Source organism: Gopherus flavomarginatus, chromosome 11 (assembly GCF_025201925.1).
Source record: "Gopherus flavomarginatus isolate rGopFla2 chromosome 11, rGopFla2.mat.asm, whole genome shotgun sequence".
Classification (NCBI taxonomy): domain Eukaryota; kingdom Metazoa; phylum Chordata; order Testudines; family Testudinidae; genus Gopherus; species Gopherus flavomarginatus.
Window position 1 is genome coordinate 21,539,858 of NC_066627.1, and position 26,593 is coordinate 21,566,450.

The following is a 26,593-nucleotide window of genomic DNA, read 5'->3' on the forward strand; positions in this document are numbered from 1 at the left end:
CACCTGTAGAGAATAGATCCTGAGCGAATTCACAGGAGACTGGAGGAGGGCTAGCTACTGGGGCCATTGTATTGATCCCAGGGTCACTACCCTCCTCTGACTCATCTATGGAGAGTAGGCCTCCAAACCCTGGGAAGTCTAGTCCTATGAGGACCAGGTATGGGAGCTTCAGGACCACTCCCACCATCACCCTTGTGGTATTCCCCTGGACCTCAATTTGTACAGGGATGGTCAGATAATAGTTGACAGCACTGTGTACACAGGTTATTCCTGTGTGCTTGGCCTGAGACAGCTGATCCCAGCCCACTCATTTCCCTGAGAAAAGCATGATGGCACTCCCAGAGTCCACTAAGGCAATGGTCTCTAATGACATTCATCTTAACTGGCTGCATGTACCTATGGGGTGCCATCCCAACTCCCATGAGGTTTATCAAGCCACATGGATCTTCAGGATCCCCCAGATTACATTGCATGGGCTCCTCCATATTAGGATACTGGCTGCTATATGTCCTACTTCCTCACATGCATAACACCTATATCCTGCTCAGGGTATTCCCCTATTCTTTGGGCTATTGGGCCTTACCCCACAACCCGCTCTCCCCAGTTCTCCAAGTCCCTTTGCGGCCTCTGGCCACTCTTCAGCATCCTTCCTCCCCATCATAGTTCTTCCCAGCGCTTTGTAAGCCAGGGCCCTCAGGGTGGGGACTGGCCTCTTGACCCAGAGCATCTCTTCCACGATAGTCCAAGAAAGTTATTTGGCTGTTAAGTGTCTCTCTATAAGGGTGACTAACTCATCATAGGGAGAGGAGTCATTTTGGCTGACTCATCCCCATAGGTCAGGCGGTAGTCTCCTCATGAGCTTGTTCAACACTATGATTTCCATAAGTTTCTCCAGGCCATGGGTCTCAGGGAGCATCTACTTCCGCATTAGACTGATCAGGTCAAATAGCTGGGACCTTGATGCTTTGGTGTCCCGGTACAGCCACTCATGGAACCTCCGGGCCCTTATAGCTGTCAGCCCGGATCTTGCCACTATCTCCACCTTCAACTGGGGGTAATCTGTAGCTGCTTCTGCTGCCACATCGTGATAGGCCTTCTGGGTCTCCCCACACAAAAAGAGGGTGAGGATCCTGACCCACTGGTCTTGGGGCCAAGCCTCACATAGGGAACTGTTCTCTCGAAGGTGAGGAGGTATGCCTTGACATCTTCTACTGTCATCTTTTGTAGGTAACTACTGGCCCGTAGGGACCAGATTCCATCATGGCCACGCACCAGAGCAGTCAGGGCCTTCAGCTGGTTCACGATCTCCTGCAGGGTGACTTGATCCTGGGCTGCCTGGGTCATTAGCAGTTGATTTGTTTACTGCTGAAGATGCACCAGCTCCTGTTGTGGAGCCATCTGGACCCTTGTAGCCTCTTGTTAGGCTACCATGGCCTGTACCAGCACCCTTACTACATTGTCCATTGGGGGGGGGGTGATTTACCTTCCCCTGGGATGGTTTGCACAAAGTCAGATCCCACCTCTAACACCATGTGTGGCAAGGCACCTCCTTCAACTCGCCCAACCAAGCACTTCTGCCCCTGGCGATGGCGGGCCTGGGGTAAATTAGCCCCACCCCTCTCTGGGCAGCATTCATCCTATCCCCTTCTGTGCTCCTTTGGCCGTATTTCCTGGATAGGCCTCAGGGTAAGCCTACTGGGTAATCCTCTACCAAACAAAAGGGGAATAAGTCCCATAAAAACAAAAACCAAGGGTGATACCTTCCCCTGTCTCCTTGCTGGGGCTGGGTGTTGCCCAGTAGTTTGCTCCCGGGTGTCAGTCCTTCCCCTTGTGGCATTCAGGCTTGTATGCCTCCCCTATGGGGAAGCTTACTTCCCTGCTGCCACTAGTCTGGTAGCGGCTTGTCTCTCTCTCTCTGTCCCTCATGGTTTTAAAAGGTCTCAGGCAGTCCTTAACTGGATCCAGGTGTTCCTAACTGATCTGAGGTAACCCTGTCTCAGTTTATAGGGAAGAGGGCCTTTAACATTCTAGGGCTAACATATCTGCCTTCCCACTTCCTCTTGCAGCTGTCTGGCCTGACTTTGTCACAGCTTGTCCAGCTCTATGGTAACTGCAAGGATGTGTAGGGTGTGATTTGTTCTGGACCCCTTATTACAGGGGCTGGGCCGATACACTTGGTGAAGAATGCAGGCATTGGGTTATCAATGGTCCCTCCCCCTCCGGCTCAGTGGGAGGCCACTCTGCCTGACTATGTCTCTGGGGTGCCACCCCTTATCAGGGATTAGATCTCCAGCTCTTAGGCAAGGCAGGGCCATGAAATGGTCTAGGACAGTGGTTCTCAAACTTTTTTTTTTGCATACCACTTGAAAATTGCTGAGGGTCTTGGCCAATCACTCAATGATCTTTCCAAATGTTGTTTGTACCATTAGCTAACTATTGTAAAGCGCTTTGGATAAAAGTGCTATATAAAAAAAAATTAATAATAATTAACTTTTTTTGTTCTGCAAATAAAAGCACACAACTCATCTTTTAATATCAGTAGTCTCGCCTTTCTAATGCGATAGATGTACCCTCTCTCCCCTACCACAGCAGCCCTGGGGCTGGGAAGGAGGGGAGTATCTCCCGCTCTCCCCCGCCACAGCAGCTTCAGAGCTAAGGCTGGGAAGGAGGCCCATCTCTCTCCAGCAGCCATAGCCCTGGAGCTGGGTAAAGTTGCCTCTTTCTCTGGCCACTGCAGCCCTGCACATCCCAAATTCCCTCCGCCCCTCTTCTCACCCCATTGACCCCTCCCACTCACCTCCTATTCCCCTGCCCCCCAGGCCACCACCTCGCCTGTGCAGCTCCACTAATTAGGTGAGTGGCCCTTCATTTTCTTGTGTGCAGCCGCCCTGGCACGCACCTTAGAGAGAACTATCCACGGACCACCTGAATGGAGCTCGCGGATCACTGGTGGTCCACAGAACACAGTTTGAGAACCTCTGCTCTAAGTGCTTCAACCAAACCCACAATGTTTTAGGAAAAATATAAAGCAGATTTATTAACTACAGAAAGATAGATTTTAAATGATTATAAGAAGCAGGCATAGAGATCAAAGTTGGTTACTTAAGAAATAAAAAATAAACTTGCAGTCTAAATTCTACAGACTAAATAAGGTTTGAATCAAACAGTCTCTCACCCCAATGGATGTTTCAGGCAGTTTACAGTTTTTATTACACAGACTGAATTCCCTTTCAGCCTGGGACCAATCTCCCCAGTTCAAAGTCTTTGTCTTCCACGAGTTGAGATGGGGGAGTAGAGAGGCCAATTGGTGATGTCACTGTCCCTTTTTTATACTTTCCTCCAGCTGCTGGAAAGATCTTTGCTATGTCACGTGAGTTAGGTTGCCTCCACAGTGTACATGCCCTCTGAGCCGTCTCTGGGATGGGCATTTGGAGTGTCTGGTATGGGCCATCAACACATATCTGGCTGGTCCTGATGTAAATCTATTTCATTAGATGCTCCTTTGTTGCCACTGAAAGGCAGGCTGTGGGTGCCTCCCAACCTCACGACATATTTCAATAACACACACAGCAATAGTTCACAACTTCAGATACAATGGTAACACACAATTCAATAGGATAGTAATGTTCAATAGATCATGACTTAAATGATACCTCACAAGCATACTTTGTACAAAACATATCATAATCATATCACAGTGGTGAATATGAGGGTTCCAGGGTGCTATTTTGAGGTACAGAATGTCACAGTAGCCCCTCAGAAGTTCCAACTAGTGCCAGGGCTCAGTGATGAAGAATCAAGGACCTTCACTCGACTCCTTGATGACACTCTGCACCATATCCAAGCAGGGGAGAAGCAAGTCTTGAAAGTCTCTGGAAGAAGTCCTGCTATGATGCTGGATTCTACTAGATTTATTTTGTCTTCCTTCAGTTCTGTCATTTTGCTAACCAAGGAAGTCCACCTCTTCACCATAATTGAACCCCACAGCTACAAACCCAGTCAGCAGTTTGAAATCTTTGTCTCCCTCCTTTAACCCTCTCCCTCCCCTCTCCCACTTCTCACACTGCTTAGGAATTTGATGACTTTTGCACAAGATCAAACATGAGCTCTCCACAGGGATGTTGGAACAATTTGTATAGTGGGGATGCTGAGAGCCATTGAACCAAACTGTAAACTCTTTATATACTGGAAACCACTTCAAGTCGGAGTGTGTGTGGCAGCACCCCTAGTTCTATCACCCATGACTCTCCATTCCCTTACCTTTTACCACACTCTCCTCCTCCTTCCCAAACACTGACACTGTTTCTCATTTTTTTCTCCTCCTCTAAGACCTCCACCTGCTCCTGTGTGACCCCATCCCAAGCGTACCTCTCCAGCCCCCATTCTCCCACCTTTTTCTTCAGCACCTTGGATCCTTCCCTTTGTAATCAGGGCCAGCTCCAGGGGTTTTGCCGCCCCAAGCAGCTAAAAAAAAAAAAAAGACGCAATCACGCTCTGCGGCAATTCAGCGGGAGGTCCTTCGCTCCGAGCAGGAGTGAGGGACCCTCCTCTGAATTGCTGCCGAATACCTGAAAGTGCCACCCCGCTCCGGAGTTGCTGCCGCAAGCACCTGCTTGATAAGCTGGTGCCTGGAGCCGGCCCTGTTTATAATACAAGCATGCTTCAGTCTTCTTCATCATGAAATAATTCACCTCTGACCACATCTGCCTCTGCAGCTATCACACCATTTCCCTCACACCTTCAGTCTTATTGAACATTCTTCTACAACCACTACCTTAAGTTCCTCTTCTCACACCTTTTCCCTCTCAATCCAGTTTCTGCCTTCTGAACTCCACTGAAATGACTCGCAATATAATCTCAAATGACCTCTTCTTGGCCAAATCCCAGGGTTTCTGCTCCATTCTCATTCTCCTTGACTGCTCAGTGACCGGTGACAGCATCAACGACTCTACTTTTAATAGTTCTATCTGTTGCTATTTGAAGCATTGCTCTCTGATTGTTCTCTTCTTTCTTCTCTGATCAGATCTTCAGTATCCTGTTTGGTAGATTACCTTTCCTTAGTCCCCTGCTGCCTTTCTCTACACCCTATCTCTAGGTGCTTTCATCTACAAGCATGGGTTTTGAATGCCATCTTCATGCTGAAAACTCATAAATCTACCTTTCCACTAAAAAAACCCCATCTTGGACCCATCTGATTCTGCATCTTAGCTTGTCTTTCTGATGTTTCCTTGTGGATGTCCAGCTTAAACTCAGCATGGCCCAAACTGAGCTTCTGACCTTCTCTCGCCCAAATGTTCTCCCCACCCCATTTCTCTGTCATCATGAGTAACACCTATCAGAGGGGTAGCCGTGTTAGTCTGGATCTGTAAAAGCAGCAAAGAGTCCTGTGGCACCTTATAGACTAACAGATGTTTTGGAGCATGAGCTTTGGAGATGCATCTGACGAAGTGGGTATTCACCCACAAAAGCTCATGCTCCAAAACATCTGTTAGTCTATAAGGTGCCATGAGTAACACCACTATTCTCTCCTAATCACTGAGGCCTGTAATGTGAGCATTATATTAAACTTCACCCTCTCTCATGATGCACATATCTAGGCCCTGTCCGATTTTTGTTGTTTCTTTCCACATATTTCTAAAATTCTGCCTTTTCTATCTGTCCAGCCAACCAAGGCTCTTATTCAGGCCTCATTATCTAATGTCTTGATTATTGTAATCTCTTCCTGGTTGAAGACTATTCAAAACACTGCTGATGGGATTATGTTCCTTGCTCCATGCGCCAGCCATATCATCTCCTATTTTAATTTGTTCCGCTGGGTTCCCCTCCTCTACTACTTCAAACTTAAGCATCTTGTCTTTACCTTTAAGGCCTTTCACCACGTAGTGGGACTTTATCTGACAGATCAACTAACTTATTGAGACTTTGACCCCTTTGCTCTGCTAATTAGAACCTCAGCAAAATTTCTTATTTTTTTAGCTGTCTTCATCCAACCTACTTCTCACTTTGTCTTTTTTGTCCATTTTCTGTGCCCTAACACCTAGATTGTGAAACAATACAAGTATGAGTGAGAATTTATTTACGACAGGAAAAACCCAAAGCCTGGTGGGTGGAAGGAGTCTTTTGGGTCAGTGCCTTTATGGTGCAGGTGGGGACTCTGGGTCCTGTGTCTCATGCACTTAGAAGTCCCAGGGCCCTGTGTCTTCAGGGAATGTGGGGTGCTGACGTATCTGGGGTACAAGGTGGCTCTTTGGCCAATCTCTTTGGGGTAACAAGCAAAGGAAACAGGACTGTCAGGCTTGTGGTATCATGAGGTCAGAGTGTTTTGGGCTGCTGGTGCTAGTACTGGCTGAGACTATGCCAGCTGCCTTTCTGGATGCACAAGTACTTCTGGGAGCAGCAGACACCGCACAGAAGGGAGGGACCTTGCCTAACACGTGCCCAAAAGGGAGGGAAAAGGAGACCTGTGTGAGCGTTCTGTCCCGCCCCTTCCTGCCCGCAATACAGGCCCCGCCCCTTCACCTGAGCCTCCCCAAGTCCCCGCCCTTTCTTCGGGACCACTCTCTCTACCCCGCCCCATCCCCTCGCCTACTGGCCCCGCCTCCTCCCCTGAGATCCCGCGCCAGCCCCCTCCACCCTCGCGGCGGCGCCTCAGCCGCGGCGGCCATTTTGTGGCGCTGCTCGGTCGGTGGCGCTGGGCTCGCGCGGGGAGCGGGGCCCGGGCGGCGATTAGCCCCTTTCTAACCCTTGTTCCGCACAGATTCCTCGGTAAGAAACCGGCAGCGTCCGGGCCGGGCCCGGCCCCGCCCCTCAGCGGCCCCCTCCCATCGCGGCTGGGCCCTGTCTCGGGGGAGGCCGGGCCCGCCACGGAGCGTGTCCTCCGAGCCGCACAAAAGGGGGGAGGGGCAGGGAGTGGGCTGAAGAGGCCCCGAGGCCTGGGTGGCTCCTGCCGCAGGCTGGGGCGCGGGCCCCAGCGTGCCCGTGTCTCCGCCCGCGCTTACAGGGCTCCGCTGTCGCCCGGGGCCGTGGGGCCAGAGCCCGGCCTCTGAGTTGCGTGGCTCGGAGCGGCCCACGCGGGGGAGGTGAGTATTTGCGCCCTGCAGCGCAGGCGCTGGCGGGGCCCGCGCGGCGCGAGGCGAGCGGGCCCGGAAGGGTCCCCGGCTTAGCCCGCGGAGACGCCCAGCGCCGTCTGTAGTGCAGCCGCCCTCCGCTAGCACTTGTGGCCGCCGCGAGTCGAGGCGGCGCGCTCGGGTGGGCGTGGAGTGCCCGTGATCGCGGAGCCGTGTTTTCTTCTCGCAGACAGCCCGGCGGCTCCCGTCTCTTTGTGCTCCGGGCTGTTGGCTGTGAGCCCCGGCGCGGGGCTTTGGCTCCAGGGGCCTCGGAGCGGAGGATGGGAAACAGGAGTGAGCTGGATACTGACTCGCCTTTAACGTGCCAGCGTCTCGGGGTCGCTTTGCAGACACGAGCGATGGCTCCCTCAGTGTGTGCAACGAGTGTTGTGCTGCGACAGTGACCACGAATTAACGTCAAGCTTGTGTGCCTTTGGGAGGGGGCAGAAATAAAAGCAATGGCACGATTAAGGTTGTGATGTTGATGTTTGTACCCTTATAGGCCATCTGGATGCAAGGTGTAAACGCAACACTTCTTACTTGGTAAGCTGACTGCAGCATTTGTGGCAATCAAATTCTCCTTTGTGGTTCACGTTGTTTCACGAGTTGGTGTGTGTCAGAGGATCCTGGCATGTCTTCACTCTAATTCCTTCTGGTTTGAATAGACCCACTTCTCAATAATAGCAAATACAACAAACAGCTTCTTTTAGACAGAGTGGTTACCAGAGATTGTTGGGTATGGGACAGTTGTGGGCATCTTTCAGTGAGAGTGCCTGTAGGCTGTGGGTCTCTAATATACTTTTTGTTAGCATTGTTGGCTTTACAAGAAACCTGCTCTGTTCTACTGTGAGGTGAGACATCAAAGTGAACGTGTGGCCTTGGTGAAACAGAAGCTGTTCTGGAAAGGTTATAAAATGTCCATCTGTTCTTAAGGAGAATGTCCATCTGTTCTTAAGGAGAAGAAGGCAAAAAAATTAATAGGAAACTTACTGTTTATCACAAAAATAAGGAATATGACTTTTTGAAAGATGTTTACAAAAACTGGCATTTATTTTAATCACTAACCTCCTAATAGTTGGTTCACTAGCTGGCTACCACTTCAGCTTTGCATAGGCTTGGTAAAAATAAAGAAAATGGTTTTCAAAATAAGTCCACAGAAAAATGCATTTAGTTATGTTTAAAGGGAGGAAAGCTCAGACATATTTGTTGTACAGTATTACTTTCTGTTCCTGGAATTGAGTATTGCTCCACCCCCTACTTCAGACGAATAGGTAAAGTGGATCTGTATTGAGTTCTCAGTGCTAGAGAGCCTGGGTTCAAATCATTGCTTATATCCCCACCCAAAAAAAGTTGGATTACAGACTCACTGGAACATCTGGCAGAATTGAATCTGTTCAAGAAAGTCTAGAAACACACATAGTTAGATCCGAATTAAAGTGTATTGATAATGCTATATGGGAAAGCAATACATCTCATTTCACTATGGGCAGTTTTGAGAACCAGCTGAGAACCCTCACTTTTGGGAACCAGCTTGACTGTGGATAAGTAGCTCCATGTCCCCAAATTAATATATGCAGCAGCAAATGTTATGCAGATCCTGAAAAATAATTTGAATTTGTGTATAAAAATCACAACACTGATCCAAAATAAAGTTATACACGAGACTGGGTAGATTCAAACATCCATGTTCTAGATGGCTTGGGGTGGTATGTGAAGTTTTGCAGAACATGTCTCTGTCATGCCATAGGTATTACCTCAACATATTTTTATTAGTCTCTTAGTTTCTGGATAATTGTACAGAAGTTCACAACTGAAAGTTTTTGAGAAATGCTTTGGGTGACCTGGGATTATTTTAGTGAAATGTTGCTTGTGCACAAAAGATCTGTTCTAAATCTGTACTGAAATAGCTGAGTTCTGGTGGAAAAGTGGTCAAGTTGTTGCATCTTTTTGTGTGTTGTATATTGCTGTTTGGAAGCACAGAGCAATGTCCTCCTGATTTGGGGTTGTCTGGTGTTTATTTTTTTTTAAATGAAGATTTTTTTTTAAAGTGTTGGTTCTGTTCTGGAGATGGGTGTATTGATCAACTTAATCCAAGTGATCCAAAATCTAATTTGTGGGAGTTCAATTTACATTCCCTCTATCCTACCCTCTTTTAAATTCTGTTGTTCACAGGCCAGGGATAGCTCAATGGTTTGAGCATTGGCCTGCAAAACCCAGGGGGTTGTGAGTTCAATGGGGGGTGGGGGGGGCAATTTAGGGATCTGGGGCAAAAAAAAAAAATAGTTGGGGATTAGTCCTGCTTTGAGCAGGGGGTTGGACTGGATGGCCCCTGAGGTCCCTTCCAGCCCTGATATTCTGGGATCCATAAGTCTATAATATATAACTAAACTATTGTTGTATGTAAAGTAAATAAGATTTTTAAAATGTTTAAGAAGTTTTCTTTAAAATTAAATTAAAATGCAGATCCCGCCGGACCAGTGGCCAGGACCCGGGCAGTGTGAGTGCCGCTGAAAATCAGCTCACATGCCGCCTTTCGCACACATACCATAGGTTGCCTACCCCTGATGTAGACAGTATTTGTTCCTAATAGGCACAGCCTGTGTTGAAACGTCCTAAGAAATGAAATTAACTTAAACCCTTGTCACATATTCACTTTTTTCTTAACATACCTTCTCCCAGAGAGACCATTTCTCACACTATACAGTACTTTGGGCTATCAAGTAGTTGCTGATGAATAGTTACTTGGAGTTCTTTAAGCCTGGATATTGACAAAAGTTCTGTCAAATCTTCCAATTTTCTTGGTCACTTGTGAGTCCTCAGAATAGAACTTTAATAATCTTGAGTTTTAAGCAATATGACATGGACCTGAATTTTATATTGGGTTGTAATTAGATTTGTAGGTCTGTAGCCTTCATTCTAGGAGGTATGAGTTCACATGAGAGTGTTTCAGTAGTGTGTGGAGACAAGTGGTGTTGCAAAGTGATGGGTCTCTAGTGTGTGGATTTATTTTTAACTTCAACTGTTCTTCGTGGCCCTTCTAAGGATGTTAATATATGTAATTTTTGGAGTGATTGCTCAGCAAAAAGTATTGTTTGCGCTCAGTCATCACTAGAACTGTATACTATAAGCGAAAGGGTAAAATTTTACAAGTAGAGTTTGAGGAATTGAAACTTAAATTGAGAAAGTAATACCCTGAAAAGTAAAAGCAAATTGGATATGTCAGATTTTGTGTAACATTAATTCTGCCTGTTAATCTGTGTTCTTAGGGCATAATTGTGACTTGAATTGTTCAGGAGCAATGATCATAAACTACTAAGTCTTCAAGTGACACATTTAACAGAAGAGATCAAATTTTGCACACTTATGGATATTGTATGCTTCAGCATAGTATATGGTCTCAGACTTGAGCTGCCTTAGTGCATAGTTCGTTGTAGACTGCTGCTGTTTGTGTGGCATCTATTTAGTTTTACCGCCTTTATTCATTGTAATCTAAAAGTTTGTTCTGCTTGGTTGCCTACAGGATTGTCTTAACTTTTGCTACTTACCTTGCAAAAATGGATGTTTTTCTTTATTTTATTAGTTTTTGCAAAAGATTTTGATTTTAAGATTTCATTGTATTTGTCTACACATCAGTAGTTATGTATTCGACACCTATAATATGAATATTAAGACCAACACATGTCTTATAATACGAGTATATAGGAACAAAATCAGAAAGGCTAAGGCACAAAATGAGTTACACTTAGCAAGGGACATAAAAGGTAATAAGAGGTTCTTTAAATACATTGGGAGCAAGAGGAAGAAGACAAAGGAGATGAAGGAAGGAAGGAAGGAGAGCTAATAATGGATGATATCAAGGAAACTCTGAGGTGTTTAGTGTCTATTTTGCTTCAATTTTCACTAAAAAGGTTAATGGTGACCAGATACTCAGCATAATTAATATTAACAATAAGGGGGAAGGAACACAAGTCAAACAGGGAAATAATAGATTAAAGAATATTTAGAAATTTGATATATTCAAGCTAGCAGTGCCTGATGACATTCATCCTGGGGTACTCAAGGAACTAGCTAAAGCAATCTTGGACCCGTTAGTAATTTTCTTTGAGAATTCCCTGAAGGACAGGTGAGGTCCCAGAAGACTAGAGAAGGGCAAACAGCACTAGTCTTTAAAAGGAACAAAAAGGACCTGTGGAATTATAGACAAGTAGCCTAACTTTGATACCTGGAAAGATACTGGAACAAATTATTAAACAGTGTGTAAGCACCTGCAGGTTTGTAAGGAATAGCCAGCATGGATTTGTCAAGTACAGATCGTGGCAAACCAAACTAATTTCCTTCTTTTGACAGGTTACTGGCCTAGTGGATAAAGGAGGAAGCTGTGGATGTGAGATCTTGATTTTAGTAAGGTATTTAACAGTCCTTCATGATATTCTCATAAGCAAACTAGGGAAATGTGGTCTTGATTAAATTACTGTAAAGTAGATGCACAACTGATGGAAAGACTTTATTCAAAGAGTAGTTATCAATGATTTGCTGTCAAACTGAGAGGGTTTAAATAGTGGGGTCTTGCAGCGGTCAGTACTAGGTCTGGTACTACTCAGTGTGTTCATTAATGACTTGGATAGTGGAGTGGAGAGTAAGTTTTAAAAGCTTGTAGATGACACCAAACTGGGAAGGGTTGCAAGCACTTTGGAGGGTAGGATCAGATTTCAAAATGTCCTTGACAAATTTTAGAATTGGTGTAAAATCAACAAGATGAAATTCAATAAAGACAAGTGCAGAGTACTTCACTTAAGGAAAAATCAAATGTACAGCTATAAAATGAGGAATAACTGGCTAAGTGGTAGCACTGCAAAAGGATCTAGGAGTTTTAATGGATCATAAATTGAATACAGGTCAATGACATGATGCTGTTAGGAAAAAGGCTAATATAGTTCTTAAGTGTATTAACAGGAGTGTCATACGTTAGACACAGGAGGTGATTATTCCACTTGGTACTGGTGAAGCCTTAACTGTAGTACTGTGCTGAGTTGTGGGTGCCACAGTTTAGGAAAGATATGGAGAAATTAGAGTTTTGAGAAGAGCAACAAAAATTATAAAAGGTTTAGAAAACCTGACCTATGAGGAAAGGTGAAAAAACTGTACATGTTCAGTCTTGAAAGAAGACTTTGGGGGACCTGATAAGTCTTCACTTAAGTTAAGGGGTATACCAGAGAGGATGGGGATCAGTTGTTCTCCATGTCTGCCAAAGGTAGGACAAGCAGTAATAGGCTTAATCTGCAATAAGAGAAACTTAGTTTTTCCAAATATCTAACCTTTCTAACTATAAGGATAGTTTAAGCTCTGGAATAGGCTTCCAAGGGAGGTTATGGAGTCCCCATCACTGGATGTTTTTAAAAACAGATTGGATGGATACCTGTCAGGGATGATCTAGGTTTATTTGGTCCTGCCACAATGCAAGGGGCTGGACTTGATGGCTTCTTAAGGTACCTTCCAGCCCTACATTTCTATGGTTTTTTTTAATCAAATATTTATAATCAATAAAAATTGCATCTGTGTATAGTTTGTCTTCGTAAATTTAATTCCTATTGGTGATGGTGGATTCTGTGCCAGTGTTGTCCTTGTAAATATTTCCTCTTTGAAATGCCTAGGTGATCCTATTTTATCAGCATGTGTGGTAATTTAGGATACTGAGTCAGTGTAGGTAACAGTGGCAGCTAATAGGGACGTGCAGGATTAACAGCTACAGCTCTGAGTGTAATATTGCTGCTCCTGTGTGCATCCATGTGTTCACAGGTTTGAAACATTTTGCTGGTGTTGTCTGAGTCTGTACATGCACTGTATATGCCTTTGCATCCCTCCCCACCTGAGGGCATATAGGGGAGTGCTGGCCCCCTGTTACTGCTCTGTTCCTTTACCACCCATGGCAGTGAATTGGAATTCATCAGTGTCTTCCCTGCTCCTTGTAGCAAATTTGCCTCACAGATTTCCTTATATAAAAAAAAAGACCTGTCCCGCTTTGTATTCCTTTAGCTAGTTTTTCTGTATATTTTCAAAGAAAAAATATCTACCCTGTAGGTGGCATTTTTTCTTTTTCCTCTGTTGATTGTTGATTGCTTGGCGAGCACCATGACTTGTTTTCTCACTTTGTGGCTCATGTTAAAACCTTGGGCTGCAAACTCTGTTGCTCCTGCAGTGGCAACACTCAGTTCTTGTTCTGCAAGAGAAGGGAATGTGCCTAATTGATATCCGCTCTGGTGGTCCTTCTATAACAGGATCCTCTGGGCTAGGGACAGTCCCATCAATGGTAAGGAAAGGTGGCATCAGATTCCGAGCATCAAACTACTTCCACTAAGGGGTCTTGCTCCTTTAGTGCTCCCGGAAGCCAGAATTCAACACATTTGATCCTGTGTCCCTGGGATGGGTGTAGTGGGGTTAGCTCCCTCTCTGATCTGCTCATGGTCCCCAAAGCCAAGCACATTAGTATCTGTGCACTCTGCACTGGCTCTCGTTTCCACATTGACCTTGGCACTGAGCTCTTTAGGCAGAACAGAATGTTGCTCGAAAGGTGACTCGGTGCCAGTTATCGTCCTCTCTTCCAGGGAAGAAGAAAAAGGACTTATGACTGTCCTGGGCATCACATCTCAGGACTAGACATAGAATTGGCCTATGCCATGGAGGCCTGGGCTTCCAAGGCATCATTTGCCTCAGTGCTATATCATCCCTTGCATTGGAGGCATTTACCAGGCTCTTTTCCTATGTCATCTGTCTAGGTGCTGATACTCCTTTTACCAGTACTGATCACATTGGTGCCTTTAATGCTGAGAATCTCTGATCATGCCATCTGAATGTTCCCTAATCTGGGGAGATCTGCATCACATTTGACTTCATTTATTCTTCCTCTGTGGCATTCTTGGAACTCCTGCGTGTACAAATCCACTTAAGGGGTTGCGGTCATTCTTGCAGTCATCCAGAATTGACATTTGAAGCCCACTGTACAGTTCCCCCTTTTAGATAATCTGATGGTCCTCTTAACTTTCCCAGTCCTACACCTACACCAGGGGCATCCCCAGAGGGTGGTATCATGGCATTACCAGGAAATTTGTGCTCCACCTACCTTTCCTGAAAGAGTGCCTCACTATTAGGTCTCCTCAGAGATTACCTGGAACTTCTTCCCAAGTCAGGTCTACTAATGGACTGGCCAAAGGTTTCATTAGGAAGAGTGGAAGGTTCCTGATGAGGACCTTAACCCAGATTCAGGGCCATCTTGCTATCATTGTCTCCTTATGAAACATTACTCCTAATTGGTGTCCTTGCAGTGATTATAGGGCATTGCAAGACTGCACAGAATTATTGAACACCAGTTATGGAGCAGTTGGTGGAAGAAGAGGATACAAACTACTTGAAAACTTGCAGTTAAAGTAGCTTGGCGGGGTAGCTGTGCTGATTGATGAGGGTGTCCTTGGACTCTTGCTAGACTTCATCTGCACCCTTTCCAACATTCGCTGAAGACAGTATTCCAGTCCTTAGTCCCATATGGACAAGGGTCTCGTTGTTGCTGCCATCCTTTCCTCTATGAGGTGGTGGATAAACCTGGAGACAGTCTGCAAAGGGGTGCGCTTTCGCTTTCCTTTTTTCTTCAGCGATACAGGTAACAGATGTTACCACATAAGGATGGGGATTACACTTCGATCATTTTGCACACTCAAGGTCTGGGGTCTTGAGTCAGCTCTTCACATAAATATATTAAAGCACAGGGCAGTTTTGCTTACAAATTTATTTCCTTTTCTGAAGTGTTAGTCTTTAGATACAATACATAAATCTTGATCTTCTCTCCCCTCTGTGTCAGAAAGCAATCAAATTTTGAAGCTGATGGCGTTATTTGATGCTAAACATGACAGCCCTTCACAGACATTGGAGCGAGCAATAGCCTAGCAGTTTACTGCATCAGGCAGTACACAGCTCATCATGTGTGATCTATGGAAGATTCTCTGAAAATCCTTTTCTGTAGGTGAGGTTCTCTTCAGGTAGTCTTATTCTGGTTGGAGGCAAAACACGTGCTGCCTATTCTGCCCCAGAGGAAGGGGGAAGAAGTCTAGGTTCTCTCCCAGATGCCTTTCTTGGTCCAGTCTTGTGTGACTTCCCCACTGGCTCTGTTCATCCTCAGTTACCAGAAAGATGAGACAAATTACAGCCACAGTGACTTTCACAGCTTCTTCTTTGGTGAGACAGTTCTGGGTCATGGATCTGCTACATCCAGCTCTCTGTATGACCTCTCTCACTCCTGAACATTCCAGATGTTCTCTTTCAAAATCAGGGGAGGATCCATCACCCCAAGTCTCTGTGGAACATGGAAGTTTGACTGGCTGAGCATAATACTGAGAGACGCTGCTCTGAGGAAGTACAGAACATTCTCCTACAAGTAGGAAACCACTTACTAGATCTCTCTCTAGGATGATGTGGAAAGATCTTCTATCTTGGCCACTAAACAAGGGCTTGGTTCATTGAAAACTCCTGTCCCCAAAATTCTGGACTCAGTAAAATTTTCAGAAGTGACTAAGTGACTTAAGCTCCTGAATCTCTTTCACTTTTGAACATGGAAGTTGGTATAAAATTTTCAGAAGTGCCTGTCTCCTACACCTCAAGCAAACGCACCTTTACTGTCAGGTCATTGAGTCTGTTTAGCTGCCATATCTGTCTGTCATCAATTTGTAGAAGTCCAAACAGTGACACTTCAAATGTAATCTTTAATTGGTGGTCGCTTTAGCAGATGAGATCTGTGAGACAGTGGGAGTGAAGTATAGGGGGGACTGAAGTAGGGAGTTGCTGCAGGAAGGGAGAAAAAGAATTGCTTTAAGAAGAGTTTGCTGCTGTACAAATTCTCTTGACATGGACTGAAATACTGGATGATTTAAACAGGTATTTAGAATACAGAGTATGTGAGAACAGATTAGATTAAAGGAGTGTCAAACTCATTGTGGGGAAAGAATCAAATTCCATTTTAAAAGTATAGCTCAGGATACAAGTTTAAGACCCTGCACTCCTGTTTAGTACACAGCAGAATTTTAACTAGTAACAATGGGAGGGTTGCACAAAGATCAAGGGTGGAAGATAGGTATTCTGTAGTAATTAAGCTTTTAGTTAATGCTCCCAAAGCTCTTCTGCGGTGGTTGGCTCACCAACTGAGAGGCAGTGTGGACAAAACAACTTCTGTTTGGTAAAAGATAAAGTAATTAGTGTAAGACTTCTGATATTTAAAGGCATACAAATACAAAATAAAGGTATATACATCGTATGTCTCTTAACAAGGATTGCACTGGACAGTTACTAAGCCTCAATATTTACAGTACTTTCACATTTAAAAGTTAGGAGTTCCTGAAGGTGTTAGCTGTATTATTTTGGGACTAAAAGTTACTTCTTTAGGTAACTGTTTTTCAGAACTTTAAAATACCTTTGTTATAGCACTGATATGACTGTTTTTTCCTTCCTGCAGTCATAGGTTAAACATTTGAAATGTTGTCAACTATAGGTCTTTTCTAGGTGAGTATTATAATCACATAAGTACAGCTCTTTTATATAACAATTCAGTAGTACTGCTCTTAAATTTCAGAATTATAATAAATACTTAGTTTGACTCTTTTTATAGTCTTACCATAAAAGATCTGTCAGTTAATATTTCTCCCAAATCAAACAAATAATGTTGGCATTTTTAATATGACGTGTACATTGTTTCAGATGCGGATTTGCTTTTGTAGACATCATGGCAGTTTGAATAATACAGAAGTAGTAGTTAACTTATTCATTGTGTATTCTAACGCTTTTATTTAGAAAAAAAATTTCACCTAACTCATATTATTCTTGGTAAAATTGAACAGGCAAGCTTGATTTTAAGGATTTCTGCTTTGCATTTTTAATTCACACTCACATTGTGGGACTTCTAGAAAGTATTGACATAAGATTAGAACAAATAACTTCAGTTTAGCCAAACATTTAATATATTTCTGAAGAGATTTTAAAACAAAATTCCATAAATGGTGGTGAGTACACCTTCGTTTTAAATCACTCTTCGCAATTCAAGGAGAGGACGATTTTTTATTTTTGAATTCCTTTTGTTTGATGGATTATACCTCCTGTTCCTTAGTCTTCACTTCCAGATGGTCCCAGTCCCTGCATTCATAGTTCTCAAGTGTCCTTCCCTCCCCCGTCAGGGTAAGAGGCAGGGAGGGGAAGGAAGAGGTTGACTTCCCCACAAATATCCTGTAGTTTAGGGAAGGCAAACTGACCTGGGAGTCAGGGGACCATGAATTCTGGTGTCTCACCTGATTTCTGTTCATATTTCTGGAAACTGGAGTCCTTTACTGAGCAGGCACTCATACCTTGTTCTAGAAGGACTGGCAGATACAATCATTTTTCCTCATTACACAAGTAGGTTAACAGAGTTCACATTGTCTGTGATAAGCAGGATAGTAAGCGGGTTCCAAATTCAGTAGATCCAAATCAAAGGGTACGTCTACACTACGGGATTATTCCGATTTTATATACACCGGTTTTATAAAACAGATTGTATAAAGTCGAGTGCACGCGGCCACACTAAGCACATTAATTTGGTGGTGTGTGTCCATGGTCCGAGGCTAGCGTCGATTTCCGGAGCGTTGCACTGTGGGTAGCTATTCCATAGCTATCCCATAGTTCCCGCAGTCTCCCCCGCCCCTTAGAATTCTGGGTTGAGAGCCCAGTGGCTGATGGGGCAAAAATCATTGTTGTAGGTGGTTCTGGGTAAATGTCGTCAGTCATTCCTTCCTCCGTGAAAGCAACAGCAGACAATCATTTTGCGCCCTTTTTCCCTGGATTGCCCTGGCAGACACCACAGCATGGCAACCATGGAGCCCGTTCAGCCTTTTTTTTTTTTTTTTTTTTACAGTCACCGTATGTGTACAGGATGCCGCGGACAGAGGCGATACTCCAGCGCTACACAGCAGCATTCATTTGCTTTTGCATGATAGCAGAGATGGTTACCAGTCGTTCTGTACCGTCTGCTGCCAGTGTAATTTGGCAATGAGATGACGGTTATCTGTCCTTCTGTGCTGTCTGCTGCTATCATGGGTGCCCCTGGCTGAGATCGGCCGGGGGCGCGAAAGCAAAACTGGGAATGACTCCCCGAGTCAATCCCTCCTTTATGGTTTCTAAAAATAGTCAGTCCTGCCTAGAATATGGGGCAAATGTACTAGAGAAGCAGTGTATCAGAGAGTACAGCTGCTCTGTGTCAGATCCCGCAGAAATGATGAGCTACATGCCATTCACGGGGGGTGCCCCTGCAACAACCCCACCCATTGCTTCTCTCCTCCCCCAACCTTCCTGGGCTTCTGTGGCAGTGTCCCCCCCCATTTGTGTCATGAAGTAATAAAGAATGCAAGAATAAGAAACACTGAGTTTTTAGTGACATAAAATGAGGGGGAGGCAGCCTCCCAGTGCTATGATAGTCCAGGCAGGACATTAAGCAGTGTGGGGGAGAGGAGCCCAGCATCCCACTGCTATGATAGTCCAGGCAGTACAGAATCTTTTCTTTTCACATGAAAGGGAGGGGGCTGATTGAATCTCAGCCCCCAGTTGATATGGTGAAGACGGTTACCAGCCGTTCTGTACCATCTACTGGGAATGACCGGGAGTCATTCCTATTTTCACCCAGGCGCCCCCGGCCAGCCTCACCTGAAGCCAGCCAGGAGCGCTCACGGGTTGATAAGGACGGTTACCAGTCCTACTGCACCGTCTGCACCGGGGAGGGGAGAGGAGCGGATACTTCTCTTCACTGCTGCAGCATCGCGTCTACCAGCAGCATTCAGTAGGCATAGGGTGACATTGAAAGAAGTCAAGAAATGATTTCTTTCCCTTTTCTTTCGCATTGGGGTGGGGGGGGGGGGAGTAAATTGACGAGCTATTCCCTGAACCACGCTGGACAATGTATTTGAACCTACGGGCATTGGGAGCTCAGCCAAGAATGCAAATACTTTTCGGAGACTGCTGGGAACTGTAAGATAGCTGGAGTCCTCAGTACCCCCTCCCTCCCTCCCTGAGTGTCCATTTGAGTCTCTGGCTTCCTGTTACGCTTGTCACGCAGCACTGTGTAGCCTGTAGATTTTTTTTAAAACGCTTTGGCATTTCGTCTTCTGTAACGGAGCTTTGATAGAACAGATTTGTCTCCTCATACAGCAATCAGATTCAGTATCTCCCATACGGTCCATGCTGGAGCTCTTTTTGGATTTGGGACTGCATTGCCACCCGTGCTGATCAGAGCTCCACGCTGGGCAAACAGGAAATGAAAATCAAAATTTCGCGGGGCTTTTCCTGGTTACCTGGCCACTGCATCCGAGCTGAGATTGCTGTCCAGAGCGGTCACAGTGGTGCACTCCGGGATACCGCCCGGAGGCCAATACCGTCGAATTGCTGCCGCACTAACCCTAATCTGATATGGTAATACCGATTTTAGCGCTACTCCTCTCGTCGGGGAGGAGTACAGAAACCGATTTAAAGAGCCCTTTATATCGATATAAAGGGCCTTGTAGTGTGGACGGGTACAGCGTTAAATCGGTTTAACGCTGCTAAAATCGGTTTAAACGCGTAGTGTAGACCAGACCTTACTCACTGAGACTCACTGCCTCTCAGAATGAATGTGCCAAATCTATGGATTTAGCTATCCTGTCTATAACCACTAGATAACATCTTCCTTCCAGATCCTGGAATAGATACCCAGGATTAATGATATCAACATCCTACTGCTCTTTAGCAACTAATTGTGTAACTCCCAGGCAAAATATGTGGCATCCTGTTCTAGTGGCTAGCTCACAGAGTGGATAACAATAGATTAATGGTATTTTAAAGCCATTAGTGACTATTGTGATCATCTAGTCTGACTTTCTGCATAGAACAGGTGAGAAAATTTCCCCAAGTTATTACTGCATCAAGCCAATACTTGTGTTTGGACAGAGTTAATCTTTTGGAGATGAACTGATGGGGAATCCATCATATGCTTGGTAGTTTATTCAGATAGTTAATTATCCTTATTACTGCTTTGATTGTTTCTTGTTACTGTTTAGCTCAAGTGATAGATGTCTTGATTGGGGATCTGAAGATACGGGGTTCAAACCTCACCGATAACTATATTCATTTTCTTCAAAAGCAAAGAAACTCTGGTTTAATAAATTGCATGGTTACAAAACATGCTTCAGTTTATGGCACAACATGCAATAAGAGGTGTGCTTCATGCCAGCAGGGACAAGGGACACAGCCGGCAAAATCTGGCTGCTGGAGCACAGGCACACACCTGACTGTTGCAGCTACTCCTGGGTGTAGTCCATTTCAAGAAGTGCATAAGAAGCTGTGGAGTGTTTTGGGAAGCGAATGACATTGCAGGCTTCCCCTACTGTGAATACCTGCCACCATTCCTTCCATGGTACCTTTCTTGAAGATTATTTCCATCTGTATGCCTGATGTGACCAGAGTACATAAATGTGTGCCTATTGATTTCTGATGAGTTAGCTTCTCTCCAGTAATGCTTCTAACACAATTGTGTCTTTTCCATCTCAGAAGATAAGATGCTCAAGTCTTTGCTAGCACCACATCTCAAAGACTTCAGTTTTTCTTTTTTCAGCAGCATTATTTTCCCAGGAATCACATCTATAAGTTGCTATGGAAAAAAATAAGGTTTTCACCAGTCTAACCTTCATACGTTTTGAGATGCCACACTTTTGCAAGAGAGGCAGTGGCTGGGTGAGCCATTCCTAGTCATCTTCTGATGCAACCCTAACTGTCATTAAATAAAGGTTTTCTTTTGTTAGTAAACTGCTCTACAGTTGCAAAGTGGATTTGGAGGCATAATATACTTTAAGGTAACATTTTCACAAGCACCGATATGATTTAGGAGCTTAAGTTCAACTGGCTTTCAGTGGGTGTCTAAATTACTCTTGATGGGACTAGGGAGCCTGTGTTATGTGCATGTGAAAATTTTACGCTTAATTGTCACAAGGTCTTTAGGATTATAAACATTAGGTGGTGTCTAGGTGAATACATTGTGTCATAAATAGTTGTCTGATATAGACGTTGCCTTTTCTCATCTGCAGGTATGCATTTCAGGACAGCATGGCTGTGGTTATCCATTTGCATGGTTTTCTGATTGTGGTGGGGGACCATGGACATTCACCACTTCTCTGGATTGACCATTCCTGATGGGACTTGCGTGTTGTAGGGGGTGAATTGGGTGAGGCGTTCTTCACTTTTTGCTACCGAGGAAGATGCAAGATGTGTTTATGGTGGGCGCAGGTGGTACCATTAAAGAGTCAAAAGTAACTCTTGCTGAGTTGTATGACAAATATAAAACATGATAGAGATGCCACCAGCAGGTCTGATCACCACCTAGCTCTATGTTCAGTGCTACAGGAAAGTTATCTACTGTAGTATCAAATTCTAACAGTACTTGGTGTAGGAACTGCAGCTACTTTTGTGCATTAAAGGCAACCAAAGCATAACCTACATTCTTTATGGCCAGTATGCGAAATGCATTCCAAATCCTGGTGCTGCCTTTGCTAGCCCCTCATTTAATTCAGTTATACACCTTCACCAGTGCCTGGTATGCTGTCTTTGCCACCAATGCCTTCTAGTCCCCCTAAACCTGTTCCATGTCCTGTACTTGCCCTGCTTCTTGTTCCTCCATTTCCCCTGGCTCCTTCTGTACTATCAGTGATACCAGGAAGGTCTGTGAAACCTCCAGCTGTAACACCTTTTACATACTAGAATAAATGGGTCCGGAATAGTGAATATGAGCAACAGTTTGAATCCAGTGTTTCTCTCAATAATCCTATAAAGCCTCAGATGAATTCTCAAAAGTAGTGCGAAACCCCTTCCTATCACTTTTTTCTTTTAAATGTCAGTGTTCATGGAATACCCTTTCAGTGAAATCTGATATGAAAAGATTCTTTTCCTGAGCTCTGAGTTGATGCAGTACATATGCAGATGCAGTACTGAAATCATGGAAATGGATCAGATGAAGGACTTCTTAACACAAACCTTTAGTTTGTGGCAAACTGGGGTATGACTACTCTGTATTAGCCTGCTCGCAGATTAACTGTACATTAGCAGGTAGTTCTGTGTACTTTATTTGCAGACCAAATTGGAAGTGGTTTTCCTGGTTCAGGTATTGGTGTTCCAGGGTTTGGAAGTGGTCCTAGTAAACAGAGTGGAATATGAAGTGTTGGAGGTGGATCTCGGAACTCTGGGAATGGGCCTAGTTAAGTGATCTCCTTGCTTTGATAGTGGTGTTAAGAATTTAAGTGGGCCCCAAGGGCTTTTGGGAAGCCAGAGTCAACTGCCATTAAAGTGCAAAGTATGCCATTTGGTGTGTCAGTTAATGACATTCTTGAGTTCTTTTATGATTACAAAGTTACCCTGGGCTTGGTCTTACTAAAATGCCATGAAAAGAGTATGCCTGTGGGAATAGCAGTAGTTGCATTTGAGGCTGATAGTGAAATAATGGCAGCTGTTCTAAGTGACGGGTAGGCTTAAAAGTCAAACTTATTTTAGAGTTGCTGTCGACGTAAAGTATGTCATGTTGCTATTTGTAGTGATGTAACTAATACAATAAAAACCAATCTGAATGTATTTCCAGATTAGAACCTGGGAATTGTTTAAATCATAAATGTTTGTTTTGATAACTTGAGGCCACTGGTTGGACTCAGGACAGAGCGATGCTTTTAGTGATAACCAAGAAGTAACCTGGGTTGGGCCTTGCAGGTGAAGAAGGTCAAACCTTGTTTTGCACACTCACTGGTTGGATCTTTGTGCTGCCTCGGGGCCTTTTTGTGAGGCGATCATACCGATTGGTCCCAGACCCAGTATACACAAGGGAGCTGGAGCCATATAAGAGTACCACTTCCACCATCCCATCAGATGTGTCCATCTTTGTCCTCCACGTATGTTCTGCAGGGCCAGGCACCAGAATGTGGGTTACCACAGGGGGCAGATTAGGGATGCTGCTCACCCTCAAGAGCAGTCCAGAAATCTACACTGTCTTTTATTTGCTTATTGCAGCTGAGGACAGTGACCAGCTTGGGGAATACTCTGTAGGCATAGGCATTTAAATTGACCAGCAAGAAGCATAGGGCTCCCTCCACACTGAGGGTGGGGCAGTGAGTGATTGGTGTAGGGTGATCAGATGTCCCAATTTTATAGGGACAGTCCTGATTTTTGGGTCTTTTTCTTATATAGGATCCTATTACCCACCTCCCCGTCCCGATTTTTCACACTTGCTGTCTAGTCACCCTAGGTTGGTAGCATGTTGCAAATGGATCTTCTGCCTATATCATCATACTGCATGTTGAGGGCTGGGTGGGAGTGGCTGTCTTATACCAGTGGAAAACTTTTCTTGAAATGCCCAAACCTGTGCAGCTGGTGACTCCCTCATCTAAGGGACTCCAGAGAACACCACTCTTGTTAATTGCAGCCCTGTAAATTGCTGTAAATGTGTGTAGTTGTGCAGCTGCTCTGACATACAGTAATTCTTAACAACTGAAATGTTAACATGAAGTTAGGAATTAATAATAAAATTATTTGAGGTTATTAAACATTTCAGACGCTGCGTCCTAAATGTATGGAGGACTAAAATTCTAGCGCAGAGCATTAATTTAATTAAAAAGCTTTGGCTACCTATAAGCACACTCACCTAGGTTTTAAAATAGAGCAGTGTTTAGCTATACCAAATACGCTCATTGTAGATTTGTCTCTTACTATTTACCCTCACAGCACAGTATAGCCTTTTGTGCATGGAGGCAAATTTCTGGCAATTGTTTTAGTGTTGCTTGACATAATAACAAATCCAGCAGTATTGGGGTAGTCTCCAAAGGGAAGTGATGAAACAACCATGGATAAGTTTAATGCGGTACGTATTTATTAGGTGGAATGGGAAATTGGCCCAAAATATGATCTTCCTTCTGTGCTATATATGAAATCTTGATATTTGCATTTGTTACTGTTACAAAGTATAGGTTATAATCTAAACCCATCTAAACTACTTAGTGATGTTTCCTGCACCTATATCTCTTGGAAATGCTGTGTCCTATTTGATGGTGTTAGCCTTTTTCTGGTGTGCTACTCTTTCTCCTGAGTAGACTCATAGGGTTAGAAGGGACTGCAAGGTTAGTCTAGTCTAACCCTCTGCCAAGATGCAGGATGTGTTGCATCTAAAGACAGGTGGCTATCCAGCTTCCTTTTGAAAACCTTCAATGAAAGAGCTTCCACAACCTCCCTGTGAAGTCTGTTTCATTGTCCTACTGTTCTTTCAGTTAGATTAAATCTCAGGAAAAACTTCCTAACAGAATGGAGGTAAACATTTTACAAGTTGTTAAATTATACTTGGATATATAAAAAAAAGGCCTCTTTCCTTGAGAGAGTTTAATCTTATTTGTGTGTAATTTCCGCCCCCCGTCCTCCAACACTGTAATAGTTACATGAAACTGTATAGACTTAAAGCCCTAACTGCTGAGCCATCTACCCACTATCAAGCCACTTTAAGTTATCTGAAGTTAGAAACCCAGAATCACCACTTCTGAATGTTAGATACACACAGTAAAATTTCTTCTTTCTCTAGCCTTTATTCCTGATAGTTGCTTATAGAACACTGCCATTCACTATTCACATAGGCACTAGGCAGCTCAGCATCTTGACTGCTATTTCTTCACAAGGTTAGCCAAGTCCTCTGAGGAATGATTGGGTAAGCTGGCTGTCTATTATAAATCTCAGTTTACCAGCTCATCCTAATTCCAGGATCAGTTCCAGTGTTCTTAAGATTGAAAATTGAGTGTGGCAAATGTTACCTCACAGAATGACAGGTGGTCTGTCCAGTTCCTACCTTGGACTAGGACAGGATAGGACTTTCTTCTGCCTCTGTCATAACATATTCCCAGATTTGGACCTTAGCGTCCAAAATATGGGTGTTAGCATGAAAACCTTCAAGCTTAGTTACCAGCTTGGACCTGGTAAAGCTGCCACCACCCAAAAAATTAGAGTGTTTTGGGGCACTCTGGTCCCCCCAACAACCTTCCCTGGGAACCCCAAGACCCAAATTCCTTGAGTCTCACAACAAAGGGGAATAAACCATTTCCCTTCCCCCCTCCAGGTGTTCCCTCCCTGGGTTCCTGGAGAGATATACAGAAGCAAGCTCCGTGAATCTAAACAGAGGGATTCCACCCTCCCTATTTCCAGTCCTGGAAAACAGAAGTACCGAGAGCTAATCTCTCTTCCCCACTCACCCAGAGGGAATGCAAAGTCAGGCTAGTAAATCTAACACACACAGATTTCCCCCTGACTTCTTCCTCCCACCAATTCCCTGGTGAGCACAGACTCAATTCCCTGGAGTTCCCCACTAAAGAAAAACTCCAACAGGTCTTAAAAAGAAAGCTTTATGTAAAAAGAAAGAAAAATACATAAAAATGGTCTCTCTGTATTAAGGTGACAAATACAGGGTCAATTGCTTAAAAGAAATATGAATAAACAGCCTTATTCAAAAAGAAAACAATTCAAAACACTCCAGCAACTACACACATGTAAACATATAAACCACTGTCCTTTCTGTACTTACAACTGGGAAACAGAAGATTAGAAAGCAGGAGACAGAAAAATCCTTCCCATAGCTGAGAGGGACAGACCCAAGACAAGAACAAAGGACTCACACACAAAACTTCCCTCCACCCAGATTTGAAAAAGTCTTGTTTCCTGATTGGTCCTCTGGTCAGGTGTTTCAGGTTACTCCTTTCCAGGTGAAAGAGACATTAACCCTTAGCTATCTGTTTATGACAGCCTCCACCTCACTTCTGGAGCTGTTTAGTGCTATCACCCATATTCCTGTGCTAATACCTACCTGGAAAGAAGGACAGAGGCAGGTAGACGTTAAGTTACTTGTATTCTGGTAGTGCTAGGGTCTATTATACTAGGCAATGTGTAGAATACAGCTCCTGGCTCAGAGCTTACAACCTAAAAGAGAAAATGGACAAACACCTACAGATATAGGTGTTACCAAGTGCTACTTACCTATTGTTAACGGGACATTTAATCTGTTCGTGGGATTTTTATTTTTTTTAATTGAGGAATTGGTTTTATTTCTTGTCTTGTCTTCCTCACTGGGCCTGGTGCTATTGTCCTAGATCAGGGTGGATTTGATTTAAATCACTAGTCAGGAAGACTCTATTTAATTGTGGATTTCTACATAAAAGTGCATTCTTGTTGTTTGTTATAACCTTAATACATATTCTTCACAACTCGGAGATAGATGTAGGTTTTGTTTTTAGATTGGGGTACACTATACATTTTTAAAGTGATTTATTTTGAAAACTTTTCAGATTAGTTTTACAGCTATATCAGAAAATGAATGATTGTTTGGTTATTTCATTTACCAAAGGTAATTAAGCAGATATTTATGAAGTCATTGGGAGGTGAACAATCTCCAG

The 26,593-nt window shown here is 44.1% G+C and overlaps 1 protein-coding gene across 8 annotated transcripts in view; it reads left to right on the forward strand.

Moving 5' to 3' along the window:
* The first annotated feature begins 6,651 nt into the window (after positions 1-6,651).
* PHF20 (PHD finger protein 20) overlaps positions 6,652-26,593 on the forward strand; it is a 182,105-nt gene continuing 162,163 nt past the window's right edge. For 3 of the 8 annotated variants that reach the window (XM_050918586.1, XM_050918592.1, XM_050918594.1), the window contains exons 1-4: positions 6,656-6,765; positions 11,454-11,512; positions 16,600-16,646; positions 21,221-21,357. The gene's annotated coding sequence lies outside the window, so the exon portion shown is untranslated. Of the gene's footprint in view, positions 6,766-11,453; positions 11,513-16,599; positions 16,647-21,220; positions 21,358-26,593 lie in introns of all 8 variants that reach the window. The other 5 variants (XM_050918593.1, XM_050918589.1, XM_050918590.1 and 2 more) reach the window with 5 other exon arrangements.